The sequence below is a fragment of the Bactrocera oleae genome, unplaced genomic scaffold (assembly GCF_042242935.1).
Source record: "Bactrocera oleae isolate idBacOlea1 unplaced genomic scaffold, idBacOlea1 ctg00000010.1, whole genome shotgun sequence".
Classification (NCBI taxonomy): Eukaryota; Metazoa; Arthropoda; class Insecta; order Diptera; family Tephritidae; genus Bactrocera; species Bactrocera oleae.
This window is the reverse complement of record NW_027212753.1, coordinates 860,001-881,656: the sequence shown is the minus strand read 5'-3', so window position 1 is coordinate 881,656 and position 21,656 is coordinate 860,001. Positions and strand designations below refer to the sequence as shown.

Here is a 21,656-nt window from a genome sequence, read left to right as displayed (position 1 = left end):
TATTAAAGTATAAAGTCTATGAAGTAATAAATTTTCATATAAGTATTAAAGTATAAAGTCTATGAAGTAATTAATTTTCATATAAGTATTAATTGTATAAAGTCTATGAAGTAATAAATTTTCATATAAGTATTAAATGTATAAAGTCTATGAAGTAATAAATTTTCATATAAGTATTAATTGTATAAAGTCGATGAAGTAATAAATTTTCATATAAGTATTAAATGTATAAAGTCTATGAAGTAATAAATTTTCATATAAGTATAAAGTATAAAGTCTATGAAGTAATAAATTTTCATATAAGTATTAAAGTATAAAGTCTATGAAGTAATTAATTTTCATATAAGTATTAAATGTATAAAGTCTATGAAGTAATTAATTTTCATATAAGTAGTAAATGTATAAAGTCTATGAAGTAATAAATTTTCATATAAGTAGTAAATGTATAAAGTCTATGAAGTAATAAATTTTCATATAAGTATTAAATGTATAAAGTCTATGAAGTCATAAATTTTCATATAAGTATTAAATGTATAAAGTCTATGAAGTAATAAATTTTCATATAAGTATTAATTGTATAAAGTCGATGAAGTAATAAATTTTCATATAAGTATTAAATGTATAAAGTCTATGAAGTAATAAATTTTCATATAAGTATTAAAGTATAAAGTCTATGAAGTAATAAATTTTCATATAAGTATTAAAGTATAAAGTCTATGAAGTAATAAATTTTCATATAAGTATTAAATGTATAAAGTCTATGAAGTAATTAATTTTCATATAAGTAGTAAATGTATAAAGTCTATGAAGTAATAAATTTTCATATAAGTATTAAATGTATAAAGTCTATGAGGTAATGAAATTTCATATAAGTATTAAATGTATAAAGTCTATGAAGTAATAAATTTTCATATAAGTATTAATTGTATAAAGTCTATGAAGTAATAAATTTTCATATAAGTATTAAAGTATAAAGCCTATGAAGTAATAAATTTTCATATAAGTATTAATTGTATAAGGTCTATGAAGTAATAAATTTTCATATAAGTATTAATTGTATAAGGTCTATGAAGTAATAAATTTTCATATAAGTATTAAAGTATAAAGTCTATGAAGTAATAAATTTTCATATAAGTATTAAAGTATAAAGTCTATGAAGTAATAAATTTTCATATAAGTATTAAATGTATAAAGTCTATGAAGTAATAAATTTTCATATAAGTATTAAATGTATAAAGTCTATGAAGTAATAAATTTTCATATAAGTAGTAAATGTATAAAGTCTATGAAGTAATAAATTTTCATATAAGTATTAATTGTATAAGGTCTATGAAGTAATAAATTTTCATATAAGTATTAAAGTATAAAGTCTATGAAGTAATTAATTTTCATATAAGTATTAATTGTATAAAGTCTATGAAGTAATAAATTTTCATATAAGTATTAAATGTATAAAGTCTATGAAGTAATAAATTTTCATATAAGTATTAAATGTATAAAGTCTATGAAGTAATAAATTTTCATATAAGTAGTAAATGTATAAAGTCCTATGAAGTAATAAATTTTCATATAAGTATTAATTGTATAAGGTCTATGAAGTAATAAATTTTCATATAAGTATTAAAGTATAAAGTCTATGAAATAATAAATTTTCATATAAGTATTAAAGTATAAAGTCTATGAAGCAATAAATTTTCATATAAGTATTAATTGTATAAAGTCTATGAAGTAATAAATTTTCATATAAGTATTAAATGTATAAAGTCTATGAAGTAATAAATTTTCATATAAGTATTAATTGTATAAAGTCGATGAAGTAATAAATTTTCATATAAGTATTAAATGTATAAAGTCTATGAAGTAATAAATTTTCATATAAGTATTAATTGTATAAGGTCTATGAAGTAATAAATTTTCATATAAGTAGTAAATGTATAAAGTCTATGAAGTAATAAATTTTCATATAAGTATTAATTGTATAAAAACTATGAAGTAATAAATTTTCATATAAGTATTCAATTGTATAAAGTCTATGAAGTAATAAATTTTCATATAAGTATTAAATGTATAAAGTCTATGAAGTAATAAATTTTCATATAAGTATTAAAGTATAAAGTCTATGAAGTAATAAATTTTCATATAAGTATTAAATGTATAAAGTCTATGAAGTAATAAATTTTCATATAAGTATTAAAGTATAAAGTCTATGAAGTAATTAATTTTCATATAAGTATTAAATGTATAAAGTCTATGAAGTAATAAATTTTCATATAAGTATTAAAGTATAAAGTCTATGAAGTAATAAATTTTCATATAAGTATTAAAGTATAAAGTCTATGAAGTAATTAATTTTCATATAAGTATTAAATGTATAAAGTCTATGAAGTAATTAATTTTCATATAAGTAGTAAATGTATAAAGTCTATGAAGTAATAAATTTTCATATAAGTAGTAAATGTATAAAGTCTATGAAGTAATAAATTTTCATATAAGTATTAAATGTATAAAGTCGATGAAGTAATAAATTTTCATATAAGTATTAAATGTATAAAGTCTATGAAGTAATAAATTTTCATATAAGTATTAAAGTATAAAGTCTATGAAGTAATTAATTTTCATATAAGTATTAAATGTATAAAGTCTATGAAGTAATTAATTTTCATATAAGTATTAAATGTATAAAGTCTATGAAGTAATAAATTTTCATATAAGTATTAAAGTATAAAGTCTATGAAGTAATAAATTTTCATATAAGTATTAAATGTATAAAGTCTATGAAGTAATAAATTTTCATATAAGTATTAATTGTATAAAGTCGATGAAGTAATAAATTTTCATATAAGTATTAAATGTATAAAGTCTATGAAGTAATAAATTTTCATATAAGTATTAAAGTATAAAGTCTATGAAGTAATAAATTTTCATATAAGTATTAAAGTATAAAGTCTATGAAGTAATTAATTTTCATATAAGTATTAATTGTATAAAGTCGATGAAGTAATAAATTTTCATATAAGTATTAAATGTATAAAGTCTATGAAGTAATAAATTTTCATATAAGTATTAAAGTATAAAGTCTATGAAGTAATAAATTTTCATATAAGTATTAAATGTATAAAGTCTATGAAGTAATAAATTTTCATATAAGTATTAAAGTATAAAGTCTATGAAGTAATTAATTTTCATATAAGTATTAAATGTATAAAGTCTATGAAGTAATTAATTTTCATATAAGTAGTAAATGTATAAAGTCTATGAAGTAATAAATTTTCATATAAGTATTAAATGTATAAAGTCTATGAAGTAATAAATTTTCATATAAGTATTAAAGTATAAAGTCTATGAAGTAATAAATTTTCATATAAGTATTAAATGTATAAAGTCTATGAAGTAATAAATTTTCATATAAGTATTAATTGTATAAAGTCGATGAAGTAATAAATTTTCATACAAGTATTAAATGTATAAAGTCTATGAAGTAATAAATTTTCATATAAGTATTAAAGTATAAAGTCTATGAAGTAATAAATTTTCATATAAGTATTAAAGTATAAAGTCTATGAAGTAATTAATTTTCATATAAGTATTAATTGTATAAAGTCGATGAAGTAATAAATTTTCATATAAGTATTAAATGTATAAAGTCTATGAAGTAATAAATTTTCATATAAGTATTAAAGTATAAAGTCTATGAAGTAATTAATTTTCATATAAGTATTAATTGTATAAAGTCTATGAAGTAATAAATTTTCATATAAGTATTAAATGTATAAAGTCTATGAAGTAATAAATTTTCATATAAGTATTAATTGTATAAGGTCTATGAAGTAATAAATTTTCATATAAGTATTAAAGTATAAAGTCTATGAAGTAATTAATTTTCATATAAGTATTAATTGTATAAAGTCTATGAAGTAATAAATTTTCATATAAGTATTAAATGTATAAAGTCGATGAAGTAATAAATTTTCATATAAGTATTAAATGTATAAAGTCTATGAAGTAATAAATTTTCATATAAGTATTAAAGTATAAAGTCTATGAAGTAATTAATTTTCATATAAGTATTAATTGTATAAAGTCTATGAAGTAATAAATTTTCATATAAGTATTAAATGTATAAAGTCTATGAAGTAATAAATTTTCATATAAGTATTAATTGTATAAGGTCTATGAGGTAATGAAATTTCATATAAGTATTAAATGTATAAAGTCTATGAAGTAATAAATTTTCATATAAGTATTAATTGTATAAAGTCTATGAAGTAATAAATTTTCATATAAGTATTAAATGTATAAAGTCTATGAAGTAATAAATTTTCATATAAGTATTAAAGTATAAAGTCTATGAAGTAATAAATTTTCATATAAGTATTAAAGTATAAAGTCTATGAAGTAATAAATTTTCATATAAGTATTAAAGTATAAAGTCTATGAAGTAATTAATTTTCATATAAGTATTAATTGTATAAAGTCGATGAAGTAATAAATTTTCATATAAGTATTAAATGTATAAAGTCTATGAAGTAATTAATTTTCATATAAGTAGTAAATGTATAAAGTCTATGAAGTAATAAATTTTCATATAAGTATTAAATGTATAAAGTCTATGAAGTAATAAATTTTCATATAAGTATTAAAGTATAAAGTCTATGAAGTAATAAATTTTCATATAAGTATTAAATGTATAAAGTCTATGAAGTAATAAATTTTCATATAAGTATTAATTGTATAAAGTCGATGAAGTAATAAATTTTCATACAAGTATTAAATGTATAAAGTCTATGAAGTAATAAATTTTCATATAAGTATTAAAGTATAAAGTCTATGAAGTAATAAATTTTCATATAAGTATTAAAGTATAAAGTCTATGAAGTAATTAATTTTCATATAAGTATTAATTGTATAAAGTCGATGAAGTAATAAATTTTCATATAAGTATTAAATGTATAAAGTCTATGAAGTAATAAATTTTCATATAAGTATTAAAGTATAAAGTCTATGAAGTAATTAATTTTCATATAAGTATTAATTGTATAAAGTCTATGAAGTAATAAATTTTCATATAAGTATTAAATGTATAAAGTCTATGAAGTAATAAATTTTCATATAAGTATTAATTGTATAAAGTCGATGAAGTAATTAATTTTCATATAAGTAGTAAATGTATAAAGTCTATGAAGTAATAAATTTTCATATAAGTATTAAAGTATAAAGTCTATGAAGTAATAAATTTTCATATAAGTATTAAAGTATAAAGTCTATGAAGTAATTAATTTTCATATAAGTATTAAATGTATAAAGTCTATGAAGTAATTAATTTTCATATAAATAGTAAATGTATAAAGTCTATGAAGTAATTAATTTTCATATAAGTATTAATTGTATAAAGTCGATGAAGTAATAAATTTTCATATAAGTATTAAATGTATAAAGTCTATGAAGTAATAAATTTTCATATAAGTATTAAAGTATAAAGTCTATGAAGTAATAAATTTTCATATAAGTATTAAAGTATAAAGTCTATGAAGTAATAAATTTTCATATAAGTATTAAAGTATAAAGTCTATGAAGTAATTAATTTTCATATAAGTATTAAATGTATAAAGTCTATGAAGTAATTAATTTTCATATAAGTATTAATTGTATAAAGTCTATGAAGTAATAAATTTTCATATAAGTATTAAATGTATAAAGTCTATGAAGTAATAAATTTCATATAAGTATTAAATGTATAAAGTCTATGAAGTAATAAATTTTCATATAAGTATTAAAGTATAAAGTCTATGAAGTAATAAATTTTCATATAAGTATTAAAGTAAAAAGTCTATGAAGTAATTAATTTTCATATAAGTATTAATTGTATAAGGTCTATGAAGTAATAAATTTTCATATAAGTATTAAAGTATAAAGTCTATGAAGTAATAAATTTTCATATAAGTATTAAAGTATAAAGTCTATGAAGTAATTAATTTTCATATAAGTATTAATTGTATAAAGTCTATGAAGTAATAAATTTTCATATAAGTATTAAATGTATAAAGTCTATGAAGTAATAAATTTTCATATAAGTATTAATTGTATAAAGTCGATGAAGTAATAAATTTTCATATAAGTATTAAATGTATAAAGTCTATGAAGTAATAAATTTTCATATAAGTATTAAAGTATAAAGTCTATGAAGTAATAAATTTTCATATAAGTATTAAAGTATAAAGTCTATGAAGTAATTAATTTTCATATAAGTATTAAATGTATAAAGTCTATGAAGTAATTAATTTTCATATAAGTAGTAAATGTATAAAGTCTATGAAGTAATAAATTTTCATATAAGTAGTAAATGTATAAAGTCTATGAAGTAATAAATTTTCATATAAGTATTAAATGTATAAAGTCGATGAAGTAATAAATTTTCATATAAGTATTAAATGTATAAAGTCTATGAAGTAATAAATTTTCATATAAGTATTAAAGTATAAAGTCTATGAAGTAATTAATTTTCATATAAGTATTAAATGTATAAAGTCTATGAAGTAATTAATTTTCATATAAGTAGTAAATGTATAAAGTCTATGAAGTAATAAATTTTCATATAAGTAGTAAATGTATAAAGTCTATGAAGTAATAAATTTTCATATAAGTATTAAATGTATAAAGTCTATGAAGTAATAAATTTTCATATAAGTATTAAAGTATAAAGTCTATGAAGTAATAAATTTTCATATAAGTATTAAAGTATAAAGTCTATGAAGTAATTAATTTTCATATAAGTATTAATTGTATAAAATCTATGAAGTAATAAATTTTCATATAAGTATTAAATGTATAAAGTCTATGAAGTAATAAATTTTCATATAAGTATTAATTGTATAAAGTCTATGAAGTAATAAATTTTCATATAAGTATTAAAGTATAAAGCCTATGAAGTAATAAATTTTCATATAAGTATTAATTGTATAAGGTCTATGAAGTAATAAATTTTCATATAAGTATTAAAGTATAAAGTCTATGAAGTAATACATTTTCATATAAGTATTAAAGTATAAAGTCTATGAAGTAATTAATTTTCATATAAGTATTAATTGTATAAAGTCTATGAAGTAATAAATTTTCATATAAGTATTAAATGTATAAAGTCTATGAAGTAATAAATTTTCATATAAGTATTAATTGTATAAAGTCGATGAAGTAATAAATTTTCATATAAGTATTAAATGTATAAAGTCTATGAAGTAATAAATTTTCATATAAGTATTAAAGTATAAAGTCTATGAAGTAATAAATTTTCATATAAGTATTAAAGTATAAAGTCTATGAAGTAATTAATTTTCATATAAGTATTAAATGTATAAAGTCTATGAAGTAATTAATTTTCATATAAGTAGTAAATGTATAAAGTCTATGAAGTAATAAATTTTCATATAAGTAGTAAATGTATAAAGTCTATGAAGTAATAAATTTTCATATAAGTATTAAATGTATAAAGTCTATGAAGTAATAAATTTTCATATAAGTATTAAATGTATAAAGTCTATGAAGTAATAAATTTTCATATAAGTATTAATTGTATAAAGTCGATGAAGTAATAAATTTTCATATAAGTATTAAATGTATAAAGTCTATGAAGTAATAAATTTTCATATAAGTATTAAAGTATAAAGTCTATGAAGTAATTAATTTTCATATAAGTATTAAATGTATAAAGTCTATGAAGTAATTAATTTTCATATAAGTAGTAAATGTATAAAGTCTATGAAGTAATAAATTTTCATATAAGTATTAATTGTATAAGGTCTATGAAGTAATAAATTTTCATATAAGTATTAAAGTATAAAGTCTATGAAGTAATAAATTTTCATATAAGTATTAAAGTATAAAGTCTATGAAGCAATAAATTTTCATATAAGTATTAATTGTATAAAGTCTATGAAGTAATAAATTTTCATATAAGTATTAAATGTATAAAGTCTATGAAGTAATAAATTTTCATATAAGTATTAAAGTATAAAGTCTATGAAGCAATAAATTTTCATATAAGTATTAATTGTATAAAGTCTATGAAGTAATAAATTTTCATATAAGTATTAAATGTATAAAGTCTATGAAGTAATAAATTTTCATATAAGTATTAATTGTATAAAGTCGATGAAGTAATAAATTTTCATATAAGTATTAAATGTATAAAGTCTATGAAGTAATAAATTTTCATATAAGTATTAATTGTATAAGGTCTATGAAGTAATAAATTTTCATATAAGTAGTAAATGTATAAAGTCTATGAAGTAATAAATTTTCATATAAGTATTAATTGTATAAAGTCTATGAAGTAATAAATTTTCATATAAGTATTAATTGTATAAAGTCTATGAAGTAATAAATTTTCATATAAGTAGTAAATGTATAAAGTCTATGAAGTAATAAATTTTCATATAAGTATTAATTGTATAAAGTCTATGAAGTAATAAATTTTCATATAAGTATTAATTGTATAAAGTCGATGAAGTAATAAATTTTCATATAAGTATTAATTGTATAAAGTCTATGAAGTAATAAATTTTCATATAAGTATTAAAGTATAAAGTCTATGAAGCAATAAATTTTCATATAAGTATTAAATGTATAAAGTCTATGAAGTAATAAATTTTCATATAAGTATTAATTGTATAAAGTCGATGAAGTAATAAATTTTCATATAAGTATTAAATGTATAAAGTCTATGAAGTAATAAATTTTCATATAAGTATTAATTGTATAAGGTCTATGAAGTAATAAATTTTCATATAAGTAGTAAATGTATAAAGTCTATGAAGTAATAAATTTTCATATAAGTATTAATTGTATAAAGTCTATGAAGTAATAAATTTTCATATAAGTATTAATTGTATAAAGTCTATGAAGTAATAAATTTTCATATAAGTAGTAAATGTATAAAGTCTATGAAGTAATAAATTTTCATATAAGTATTAATTGTATAAAGTCTATGAAGTAATAAATTTTCATATAAGTATTAAAGTATAAAGTCTATGAAGCAATAAATTTTCATATAAGTATTAAAGTATAAAGTCTATGAAGTAATAAATTTTCATATAAGTATTAAAGTATAAAGTCTATGAAGTAATTAATTTTCATATAAGTATTAATTGTATAAAATCTATGAAGTAATAAATTTTCATATAAGTATTAAATGTATAAAGTCTATGAAGTAATAAATTTTCATATAAGTATTAATTGTATAAAGTCTATGAAGTAATAAATTTTCATATAAGTATTAAAGTATAAAGCCTATGAAGTAATAAATTTTCATATAAGTATTAATTGTATAAGGTCTATGAAGTAATAAATTTTCATATAAGTATTAAAGTATAAAGTCTATGAAGTAATAAATTTTCATATAAGTATTAAAGTATAAAGTCTATGAAGCAATAAATTTTCATATAAGTATTAATTGTATAAAGTCTATGAAGTAATAAATTTTCATATAAGTATTAAATGTATAAAGTCTATGAAGTAATAAATTTTCATATAAGTATTAAAGTATAAAGTCTATGAAGCAATAAATTTTCATATAAGTATTAATTGTACAAAGTCTATGAAGTAATAAATTTTCATATAAGTATTAAATGTATAAAGTCTATGAAGTAATAAATTTTCATATAAGTATTAAAGTATAAAGTCTATGAAGTAATTAATTTTCATATAAGTATTAAATGTATAAAGTCTATGAAGTAATTAATTTTCATATAAGTAGTAAATGTATAAAGTCTATGAAGTAATAAATTTTCATATAAGTAGTAAATGTATAAAGTCTATGAAGTAATAAATTTTCATATAAGTATTAAATGTATAAAGTCTATGAAGTAATAAATTTTCATATAAGTATTAAAGTATAAAGTCTATGAAGTAATAAATTTTCATATAAGTATTAAAGTATAAAGTCTATGAAGTAATTAATTTTCATATAAGTATTAATTGTATAAAATCTATGAAGTAATAAATTTTCATATAAGTATTAAATGTATAAAGTCTATGAAGTAATAAATTTTCATATAAGTATTAATTGTATAAAGTCTATGAAGTAATAAATTTTCATATAAGTATTAAAGTATAAAGCCTATGAAGTAATAAATTTTCATATAAGTATTAATTGTATAAGGTCTATGAAGTAATAAATTTTCATATAAGTATTAAAGTATAAAGTCTATGAAGTAATACATTTTCATATAAGTATTAAAGTATAAAGTCTATGAAGTAATTAATTTTCATATAAGTATTAATTGTATAAAGTCTATGAAGTAATAAATTTTCATATAAGTATTAAATGTATAAAGTCTATGAAGTAATAAATTTTCATATAAGTATTAATTGTATAAAGTCGATGAAGTAATAAATTTTCATATAAGTATTAAATGTATAAAGTCTATGAAGTAATAAATTTTCATATAAGTATTAAAGTATAAAGTCTATGAAGTAATAAATTTTCATATAAGTATTAAAGTATAAAGTCTATGAAGTAATTAATTTTCATATAAGTATTAAATGTATAAAGTCTATGAAGTAATTAATTTTCATATAAGTAGTAAATGTATAAAGTCTATGAAGTAATAAATTTTCATATAAGTAGTAAATGTATAAAGTCTATGAAGTAATAAATTTTCATATAAGTATTAAATGTATAAAGTCTATGAAGTAATAAATTTTCATATAAGTATTAAATGTATAAAGTCTATGAAGTAATAAATTTTCATATAAGTATTAATTGTATCAAGTCGATGAAGTAATAAATTTTCATATAAGTATTAAATGTATAAAGTCTATGAAGTAATAAATTTTCATATAAGTATTAAAGTATAAAGTCTATGAAGTAATTAATTTTCATATAAGTATTAAATGTATAAAGTCTATGAAGTAATTAATTTTCATATAAGTAGTAAATGTATAAAGTCTATGAAGTAATAAATTTTCATATAAGTATTAATTGTATAAGGTCTATGAAGTAATAAATTTTCATATAAGTATTAAAGTATAAAGTCTATGAAGTAATAAATTTTCATATAAGTATTAAAGTATAAAGTCTATGAAGCAATAAATTTTCATATAAGTATTAATTGTATAAAGTCTATGAAGTAATAAATTTTCATATAAGTATTAAATGTATAAAGTCTATGAAGTAATAAATTTTCATATAAGTATTAAAGTATAAAGTCTATGAAGCAATAAATTTTCATATAAGTATTAATTGTATAAAGTCTATGAAGTAATAAATTTTCATATAAGTATTAAATGTATAAAGTCTATGAAGTAATAAATTTTCATATAAGTATTAATTGTATAAAGTCGATGAAGTAATAAATTTTCATATAAGTATTAAATGTATAAAGTCTATGAAGTAATAAATTTTCATATAAGTATTAATTGTATAAGGTCTATGAAGTAATAAATTTTCATATAAGTAGTAAATGTATAAAGTCTATGAAGTAATAAATTTTCATATAAGTATTAATTGTATAAAGTCTATGAAGTAATAAATTTTCATATAAGTATTAATTGTATAAAGTCTATGAAGTAATAAATTTTCATATAAGTAGTAAATGTATAAAGTCTATGAAGTAATAAATTTTCATATAAGTATTAATTGTATAAAGTCTATGAAGTAATAAATTTTCATATAAGTATTAAAGTATAAAGTCTATGAAGCAATAAATTTTCATATAAGTATTAATTGTATAAAGTCTATGAAGTAATAAATTTTCATATAAGTAGTAAATGTATAAAGTCTATGAAGTAATAAATTTTCATATAAGTAGTAAATGTATAAAGTCTATGAAGTAATAAATTTTCATATAAGTATTAATTGTATAAAGTCTATGAAGTAATAAATTTTCATATAAGTAGTAAATGTATAAAGTCTATGAAGTAATAAATTTTCATATAAGTAGTAAATGTATAAAGTCTATGAAGTAATAAATTTTCATATAAGTATTAATTGTATAAAGTCTATGAAGTAATAAATTTTCATATAAGTAGTAAATGTATAAAGTCTATGAAGTAATAAATTTTCATATAAGTATTAAATGTATAAAGTCTATGAAGTAATAAATTTTCATATAAGTATTAATTGTATAATGTCGATGAAGTAATAAATTTTCATATAAGTATTAAATGTATAAAGTCTATGAAGTAATAAATTTTCATATAAGTATTAATTGTATAAGGTCTATGAAGTAATAAATTTTCATATAAGTAGTAAATGTATAAAGTCTATGAAGTAATAAATTTTCATATAAGTATTAATTGTATAAAGTCTATGAAGTAATAAATTTTCATATAAGTATTAATTGTATAAAGTCTATGAAGTAATAAATTTTCATATAAGTAGTAAATGTATAAAGTCTATGAAGTAATAAATTTTCATATAAGTATTAAATGTATAAAGTCTATGAAGTAATAAATTTTCATATAAGTATTAATTGTATAAGGTCTATGAAGTAATAAATTTTCATATAAGTAGTAAATGTATAAAGTCTATGAAGTAATAAATTTTCATATAAGTATTAATTGTATAAAGTCTATGAAGTAATAAATTTTCATATAAGTATTAATTGTATAAAGTCTATGAAGTAATAAATTTTCATATAAGTAGTAAATGTATAAAGTCTATGAAGTAATAAATTTTCATATAAGTATTAATTGTATAAAGTCTATGAAGTAATAAATTTTCATATAAGTATTAAAGTATAAAGTCTATGAAGCAATAAATTTTCATATAAGTATTAATTGTATAAAGTCTATGAAGTAATAAATTTTCATATAAGTATTAAATGTATAAAGTCTATGAAGCAATAAATTTTCATATAAGTATTAATTGTATAAAGTCTATGAAGTAATAAATTTTCATATAAGTATTAATTGTATAAAGTCTATGAAGTAATAAATTTTCATATAAGTATTAATTGTATAAAGTCTATGAAGTAATAAATTTTCATATAAGTATTAATTGTATAAAGTCTATGAAGTAATAAATTTTCATATAAGTATTAAATGTATAAAGTCTATGAAGTAATAAATTTTCATATAAGTAGTAAATGTATAAAGTCTATGAAGTAATAAATTTTCATATAAGTATTAATTGTATAAAGTCTATGAAGTAATAAATTTTCATATAAGTATTAATTGTATAAAGTCTATGAAGTAATAAATTTTCATATAAGTATTAATGTATAAAGTCTATGAAGTAATAAATTTTCATATAAGTATTAATTGTATAAAGTCTATGAAGTAATAAATTTTCATATAAGTATTAAAGTATAAAGTCTATGAAGCAATAAATTTTCATATAAGTATTAATTGTATAAAGTCTATGAAGTAATAAATTTTCATATAAGTATTAAATGTATAAAGTCTATGAAGCAATAAATTTTCATATAAGTATTAATTGTATAAAGTCTATGAAGTAATAAATTTTCATATAAGTATTAATTGTATAAAGTCTATGAAGTAATAAATTTTCATATAAGTATTAATTGTATAAAGTCTATGAAGTAATAAATTTTCATATAAGTATTAATTGTATAAAGTCTATGAAGTAATAAATTTTCATATAAGTATTAAATGTATAAAGTCTATGAAGTAATAAATTTTCATATAAGTAGTAAATGTATAAAGTCTATGAAGTAATAAATTTTCATATAAGTATTAAATGTATAAAGTCTATGAAGTAATAAATTTTTATATAAGTATTAAATGTATAAAGTCTATGAAGTAATAAATTTACATATAAGTAGTAAATGTATAAAGTCTATGAAGTAATAAATTTTCATATAAGTATTAATTATATAAGGTCTATGAAGTAATAAATTTTCATATAAGTATTAATTGTATAAAGTCTATGAAGTAATAAATTTTCATATAAGTATTAAATGTATAAAGTCTATGAAGTAATAAATTTTCATATAAGTATTAAAGTATAAAGTCTATGAAGTAATAAATTTTCATATAAGTAGTAAATGTATAAAGTCTATGAAGTAATAAATTTTCATATAAGTATTAATTGTATAAAGTCTATGAAGTAATAAATTTTCATATAAGTATTAATTGTATAAAGTCTATGAAGTAATAAATTTTCATATAAGTATTAAATGTATAAAGTCTATGAAGTAATAAATTTTCATATAAGTATTAAAGTATAAAGTCTATGAAGTAATAAATTTTCATATAAGTATTAATTGTATAAAGTCTATGAAGTAATAAATTTTCATATAAGTATTAATTGTATAAAGTCTATGAAGTAATAAATTTTTATATAAGTATTAAATGTATAAAGTCTATGAAGTAATAAATTTTCATATAAGTATTAATTGTATAAAGTCTATGAAGTAATAAATTTTCATATAAGTATTAAATGTATAAAGTCTATGAAGTAATAAATTTTCATATAAGTATTAAAGTATAAAGTCTATGAAGTAATAAATTTTCATATAAGTAGTAAATGTATAAAGTCTATGAAGTAATAAATTTTCATATAAGTATTAATTGTATAAAGTCTATGAAGTAATAAATTTTCATATAAGTATTAATTGTATAAAGTCTATGAAGTAATAAATTTTCATATAAGTATTAAATGTATAAAGTCTATGAAGTAATAAATTTTCATATAAGTTTTAAAGTATAAAGTCTATGAAGTAATAAATTTTCATATAAGTATTAATTGTATAAAGTCTATGAAGTAATAAATTTTTATATAAGTATTAAAGTATAAAGTCTATGAAGTAATAAATTTTCATATAAGTATTAAATGTATAAAGTCTATGAAGTAATAAATTTTCATATAAGTATTAATTGTATAAAGTCTATGAAGTAATAAATTTTCATATAAGTATTAATTGTATAAAGTCTATGAAGTAATAAATTTTCATATAATGTTTAATTGTATAAAGTCTATGAAGTAATAAATTTTCATATAAGTATTAAAGTATAAAGTCTATGAAGTAATAAATTTTCATATAAGTAGTAAATGTATAAAGTCTAAGAAGTAATAAATTTTCATATAAGTATTAATTGTATAAAGTCTATGAAGTAATAAATTTTCATATAAGTATTAAAGTATAAAGCCTATGAAGTAATAAATTTTCATATAAGTATTAATTGTATAAGGTCTATGAAGTAATAAATTTTCATATAAGTATTAAAGTATAAAGTCTATGAAGTAATAAATTTTCATATAAGTATTAAAGTATAAAGTCTATGAAGTAATTAATTTTCATATAAGTATTAATTGTATAAAGTCTATGAAGTAATAAATTTTCATATAAGTATTAAATGTATAAAGTCTATGAAGTAATAAATTTTCATATAAGTATTAAAGTATAAAGTCTATGAAGTAATAAATTTTCATATAAGTATTAAAGTATAAAGTCTATGAAGTAATTAATTTTCATATAAGTATTAAATGTATAAAGTCTATGAAGTAATTAATTTTCATATAAGTAGTAAATGTATAAAGTCTATGAAGTAATAAATTTTCATATAAGTATTAATTGTATAAGGTCTATGAAGTAATAAATTTTCATATAAGTATTAAAGTATAAAGTCTATGAAGTAATAAATTTTCATATAAGTATTAAAGTATAAAGTCTATGAAGTAATTAATTTTCATATAAGTAGTAAATGTATAAAGTCTATGAAGTAATAAATTTTCATATAAGTATTAATTGTATAAAGTCTATGAAGTAATAAATTTTCATATAAGTAGTAAATGTATAAAGTCTATGAAGTAATAAATTTTCATATAAGTAGTAAATGTATAAAGTCTATGAAGTAATAAATTTTCATATAAGTATTAAATGTATAAAGTCGATGAAGTAATAAATTTTCATATAAGTATTAAATGTATAAAGTCGATGAAGTAATAAATTTTCATATAAGTATTAAATGTATAAAGTCTATGAAGTAATAAATTTTCATATAAGTATTAAAGTATAAAGTCTATGAAGTAATTAATTTTCATATAAGTATTAAATGTATAAAGTCTATGAAGTAATTAATTTTCATATAAGTAGTAAATGTATAAAGTCTATGAAGTAATAAATTTTCATATAAGTAGTAAATGTATAAAGTCTATGAAGTAATAAATTTTCATATAAGTATTAAATGTATAAAGTCTATGAAGTAATAAATTTTCATATAAGTATTAAAGTATAAAGTCTATGAAGTAATAAATTTTCATATAAGTATTAAAGTATAAAGTCTATGAAGTAATTAATTTTCATATAAGTATTAATTGTATAAAGTCTATGAAGTAATAAATTTTCATATAAGTATTAAATGTATAAAGTCTATGAAGTAATAAATTTTCATATAAGTATTAATTGTATAAAGTCTATGAAGTAATAAATTTTCATATAAGTATTAAAGTATAAAGCCTATGAAGTAATAAATTTTCATATAAGTATTAATTGTATAAGGTCTACGAAGTAATAAATTTTCATATAAGTATTAAAGTATAAAGTCTATGAAGTAATAAATTTTCATATAAGTATTAAAGTATAAAGTCTATGAAGTAATTAATTTTCATATAAGTATTAATTGTATAAAGTCTATGAAGTAATAAATTTTCATATAAGTATTAAATGTATAAAGTCTATGAAGTAATAAATTTTCATATAAGTATTAATTGTATAAAGTCGATGAAGTAATAAATTTTCATATAAGTATTAAATGTATAAAGTCTATGAAGTAATAAATTTTCATATAAGTATTAAAGTATAAAGTCTATGAAGTAATAAATTTTCATATAAGTATTAAAGTATAAAGTCTATGAAGTAATTAATTTTCATATAAGTATTAAATGTATAAAGTCTATGAAGTAATTAATTTTCATATAAGTAGTAAATGTATAAAGTCTATGAAGTAATAAATTTTCATATAAGTAGTAAATGTATAAAGTCTATGAAGTAATAAATTTTCATATAAGTATTAAATGTATAAAGTCTATGAAGTAATAAATTTTCATATAAGTATTAAATGTATAAAGTCTATGAAGTAATAAATTTTCATATAAGTATTAATTGTATAAAGTCGATGAAGTTATAAATTTTCATATAAGTATTAAATGTATAAAGTCTATGAAGTAATAAATTTTCATATAAGTATTAAAGTATAAAGTCTATGAAGTAATAAATTTTCATATAAGTATTAAAGTATAAGGTCTATGAAGTAATTAATTTTCATATAAGTATTAAATGTATAAAGTCTATGAAGTAATTAATTTTCATATAAGTAGTAAATGTATAAAGTCTATGAAGTAATAAATTTTCATATAAGTATTAAATGTATAAAGTCTATGAAGTAATGAATTTTCATATAAGTATTAAATGTATAAAGTCTATGAAGTAATAAATTTTCATATAAGTATTAATTGTATAAAGTCTATGAAGTAATAAATTTTCATATAAGTATTAAAGTATAAAGTCTATGAAGCAATAAATTTTCATATAAGTATTAATTGTATAAAGTCTATGAAGTAATAAATTTTCATATAAGTATTAAATGTATAAAGTCTATGAAGCAATAAATTTTCATATAAGTATTAATTGTATAAAGTCTATGAAGTAATAAATTTTCATATAAGTATTAATTGTATAAAGTCTATGAAGTAATAAATTTTCATATAAGTATTAATTGTATAAAGTCTATGAAGTAATAAATTTTCATATAAGTATTAATTGTATAAAGTCTATGAAGTATATACCGCTTGAATTTCTTCACTTTGACATTCAGAGCACTGGGCAGAAATCACATTGTGTCAACACCCGTTAGGGCCATCACAATGCTTTGTTTTAATTAGACAGTCGGATTCCCCAAGTCCGTGCCAATTCTGAATTGATTGTTAATTGATAATCGTTATAATTTAAAAAGTATCTATACAATAATAAATCCTTTAGAAATTTTAGCAAGAAAGTTCCACAATTGGCTACGTAACTACTATCCGGGGAACAAGAATCGAAATTCTCTATTTACCCAGAACGAGTACATAAACCATGGTATTGCTTCCCAATCAAGCCCGACTATCTCAATCTTCAGAGCCAATCCTTATCCCGAAGTTACGGATCTAATTTGCCGACTTCCCTTACCTACATTATTCTATCGACTAGAGACTCTTCACCTTGGAGACCAGCTGCGGATATTGGTACGGCCTGTTGAGAAGTTTGCGTAACCCCACCATAAATTTTCAAGGTCCGAGGAGAAAATATCGACACAACAGTAAATGTCATGCTCTTCTAGTCCATCTACCATATCTCTCTTCGAAAGACTTCCATGGTAGTACGACTATAAAACAGAAAAGAAAACTCTTCCGATACCTCTCGACGGCTTCTTTATGGTCGTTCCTGTTGCCAGGATGAGCACAAGGCCCATTTTTAATAACAAACGGATACTCAACAGGTTACGGAATTGGAACCGTATTCCCTTTCGTTCAAAATTATTCAAGTGTTTAATTACTATGGAATAAAAATTCATTCATTTCATTTCATTAAAACTTGAAAATTTTCGGCTTTCGCCTTGAACTTAGGACCGACTAACTCGTGATCAACCACTGTTCACACGAAACCCTTCTCCACTTCAGTCCTCCAAGGTCTCATTCGATTATTTGCTACTACCACCAAGATCTGTACCAATAGCGGCTCCATGCAGGCTTACGCCAAACACTTCTAAGCACACCATTGTACCCTCCTACTCACTAAAGTTTCAAAATTTATAATCCAACCGAAATTGTATTATAAATCATGTACTTTAGCGGTAATGTATAGGTATACAACTTAAGCGCCATCCATTTTAAGGGCTAGTTGCTTCGGCAGGTGAGTTGTTACACACTCCTTAGCGGATTACGACTTCCATGTCCACCGTCCTGCTGTTTTAAGCAACCAACGCCTTTCATGGTATCTGCATGAGTTGTTAATTTAGGCACCGTAACATTACGTTTGGATCATCCCACAGCGCCAGTTCTGCTTACCAAAAGTGGCCCACTGGGCACATTATATCATAACCTCAACCTTCATATCAAGAAAGGTGAGGTTCTTACCCATTTAAAGTTTGAGAATAGGTTAAGGTCGTTTCGACCCTAAGGCCTCTAATCATTCGCTTTACCAGATAAGATTATTTTACATAATTTTTAAATGCACCAGCTATCCTGAGGGAAACTTCGGAGGGAACCAGCTACTAGATGGTTCGATTGGTCTTTCGCCCCTATACTCAATTCTGACAATCGATTTGCACGTCAGAACTGTTTCGGTCTTCCATCAGGGTTTCCCCTGACTTCAACCTGATCAAGTATAGTTCACCATCTTTCGGGTCACAGCATATATGCTCAAGGTACGCTCCAGTTAGAGGTATAAATAATAATAAATTATCATTATACATAACTATATGGAACGCCCCGGGATTGAATTAATAATGTAATACATTAAAAATTAATCCCATTATTAATACAGTTAAGTTAATTTCGCCATTAGGTTTAATATAACCCAATGACTTGCACATATGTTAGACTCCTTGGTCCGTGTTTCAAGACGGGTCCCGAAGGTATCCTGAATCTTTCGCATTGTTAATCATATAAATGCATACAATTAATATTAAAATCAATGATAATAATATTATTGTAAAATTCAAAAGAATTTTAGCATTATATATAATAAAATCTATCAACACTTTATCAAATCATCAGTAATTATTCTATGTTAATAAGCTAAAAGCAAATTAATTTGAATAAACTTAAAAACCAATGATCTTTTGATAAATATTTTATTATGTTAATAGATTACAATGTCCTTATATGAAAAAAATGCACACTATTACTATAATATTTAAAATTAAATACTACAGTTATAATGATGAATTTTTCATAATGGATATTCAGGTTCATCGGGCTTAACCTCTAAGCAGTTTCACGTACTATTTAACTCTCTATTCAGAGTTCTTTTCAACTTTCCCTCACGGTACTTGTTTACTATCGGTCTCATGGTTATATTTAGTTTTAGATGGAGTTTACCACCCACTTAGTGCTGCACTATCAAGCAACACGACTCTTTGGAAATATCTTTCTAGTAATCATTAACGTTATACGGGCCTGGCACCCTCTATGGGTAAATGGCCTCATTTAAGAAGGACTTAAATCGTTAATTTCTCATACTAGATATTAAGATATTCCATACACTGCATCTCACATTTGCCATATAGACAAAGTGACTTAGTGCTGAACTATTTTCTTTTCGCTCGCCGCTACTAAGAAAATCCTTGTTAGTTTCTTTTCCTCCCCTCATTAATATGCTTAAATTCAGGGGGTAGTCCCATATGAGTTGAGGTTGTATAAAATATATTTTAGATTGATTTGTTTATTTTTATTTAATTTTTTTGCTATTTGCTATTTTAAAGAAATATATTTTTATATCTTGATTACTCAATATTATTCAATCTTTTCATCCCTTTTTAAAATTCATAATATAATAATTAATAAAATTAACAACATTATTCCTCCACATATCATATATTTTTTTTTATTATAAATTTTTCTCAATACAATAGAGTGAATTAATTCTAGAATAAAAATTTATTTTATGCTAGACATTCCTCTTATGTATTATTTAATATAATTTAAATAATGTTGAAAATTTTTTCTTTTATGGGAATACTAAGATTCTCATTTATCATAAATTTTCGTTCAAATATGAGGTATTCAAGAATATATTTTCTATATTTCTTTTTATGCTATTAATATTATGGATTGAAAAATACAATCCAATAATATGCCATATGCTTAAATTCTATTAATTGACTAAAAGAATAAGCAACTAATTTAGCATAGTCTTACAACCCTCAACCATATGTAGTCCAAGCAGCACTTTAAAATTAATTAAAGTACATAACAGCATGGACCGCAATATGCGTTCAAAATGTCGATGTTCATGTGTCCTGCAGTTCACACGATGACGCACAGTTTGCTGCGTTCTTCATCGACCCATGAGCCGAGTGATCCACCGCTTAGAGTGATAATTTTTTTGTATTTTTTTAATTCTAAGTCAAAGAATTTTAATTTATTGAAAGTATTAATAATTAATCAATAATAAATTTTTAATACATAAATTTAAAACATCTTTCAATAAATTGTAATTTTAAACCCAAACATTTGCAGCTGCGCATGTCTTAGGTCAACAAAAACAGTAATACCTTTTATATATTATTTTCTTCTCTATTTGTGCGTTTTCTTTTTTTAAATTTTTCAACATGTTTTTAATCACAAATAGAAAATACCATAAAAAAAAGGTATTACACACGTTAATGTGAACAAGTTAACTTATCATTTATAATATTTTATATAAATATCACAATTAAATATTATTTTCTATATAAATAATAAGTACAGCTATATGTTTAAAGGTTTTTTTATTGCGTTCAAATACAATGTATGCGAAGTTCACAATATAATATATATTGTCATAATGCATTACAAGGAGTTAAAAAAAAAAAAAACAGAAAAACATTCAAAACATTGTATAATTCAAAACATTTTGAATGAAAAGAACAAAAAGAAAACTTTTTTTTCTTTTTTATTCTTTTTTTTTATTTTGTTTTTATATAATTATTTTTTTTTCTTTTCGGATAGGAAC

General features: G+C 19.5%; 1 non-coding gene across 1 annotated transcript; it reads right to left on the bottom strand.

The window, feature by feature from the left end:
- Positions 1 to 20,859: 20,859 nt before the first annotated feature.
- LOC138858620 (5.8S ribosomal RNA) lies at positions 20,860 to 21,038 on the bottom strand. The gene has a single exon (XR_011397672.1). It is a non-coding gene; the product is annotated as a 5.8S ribosomal RNA (ribosomal RNA).
- Positions 21,039 to 21,656: the final 618 nt, after the last annotated feature.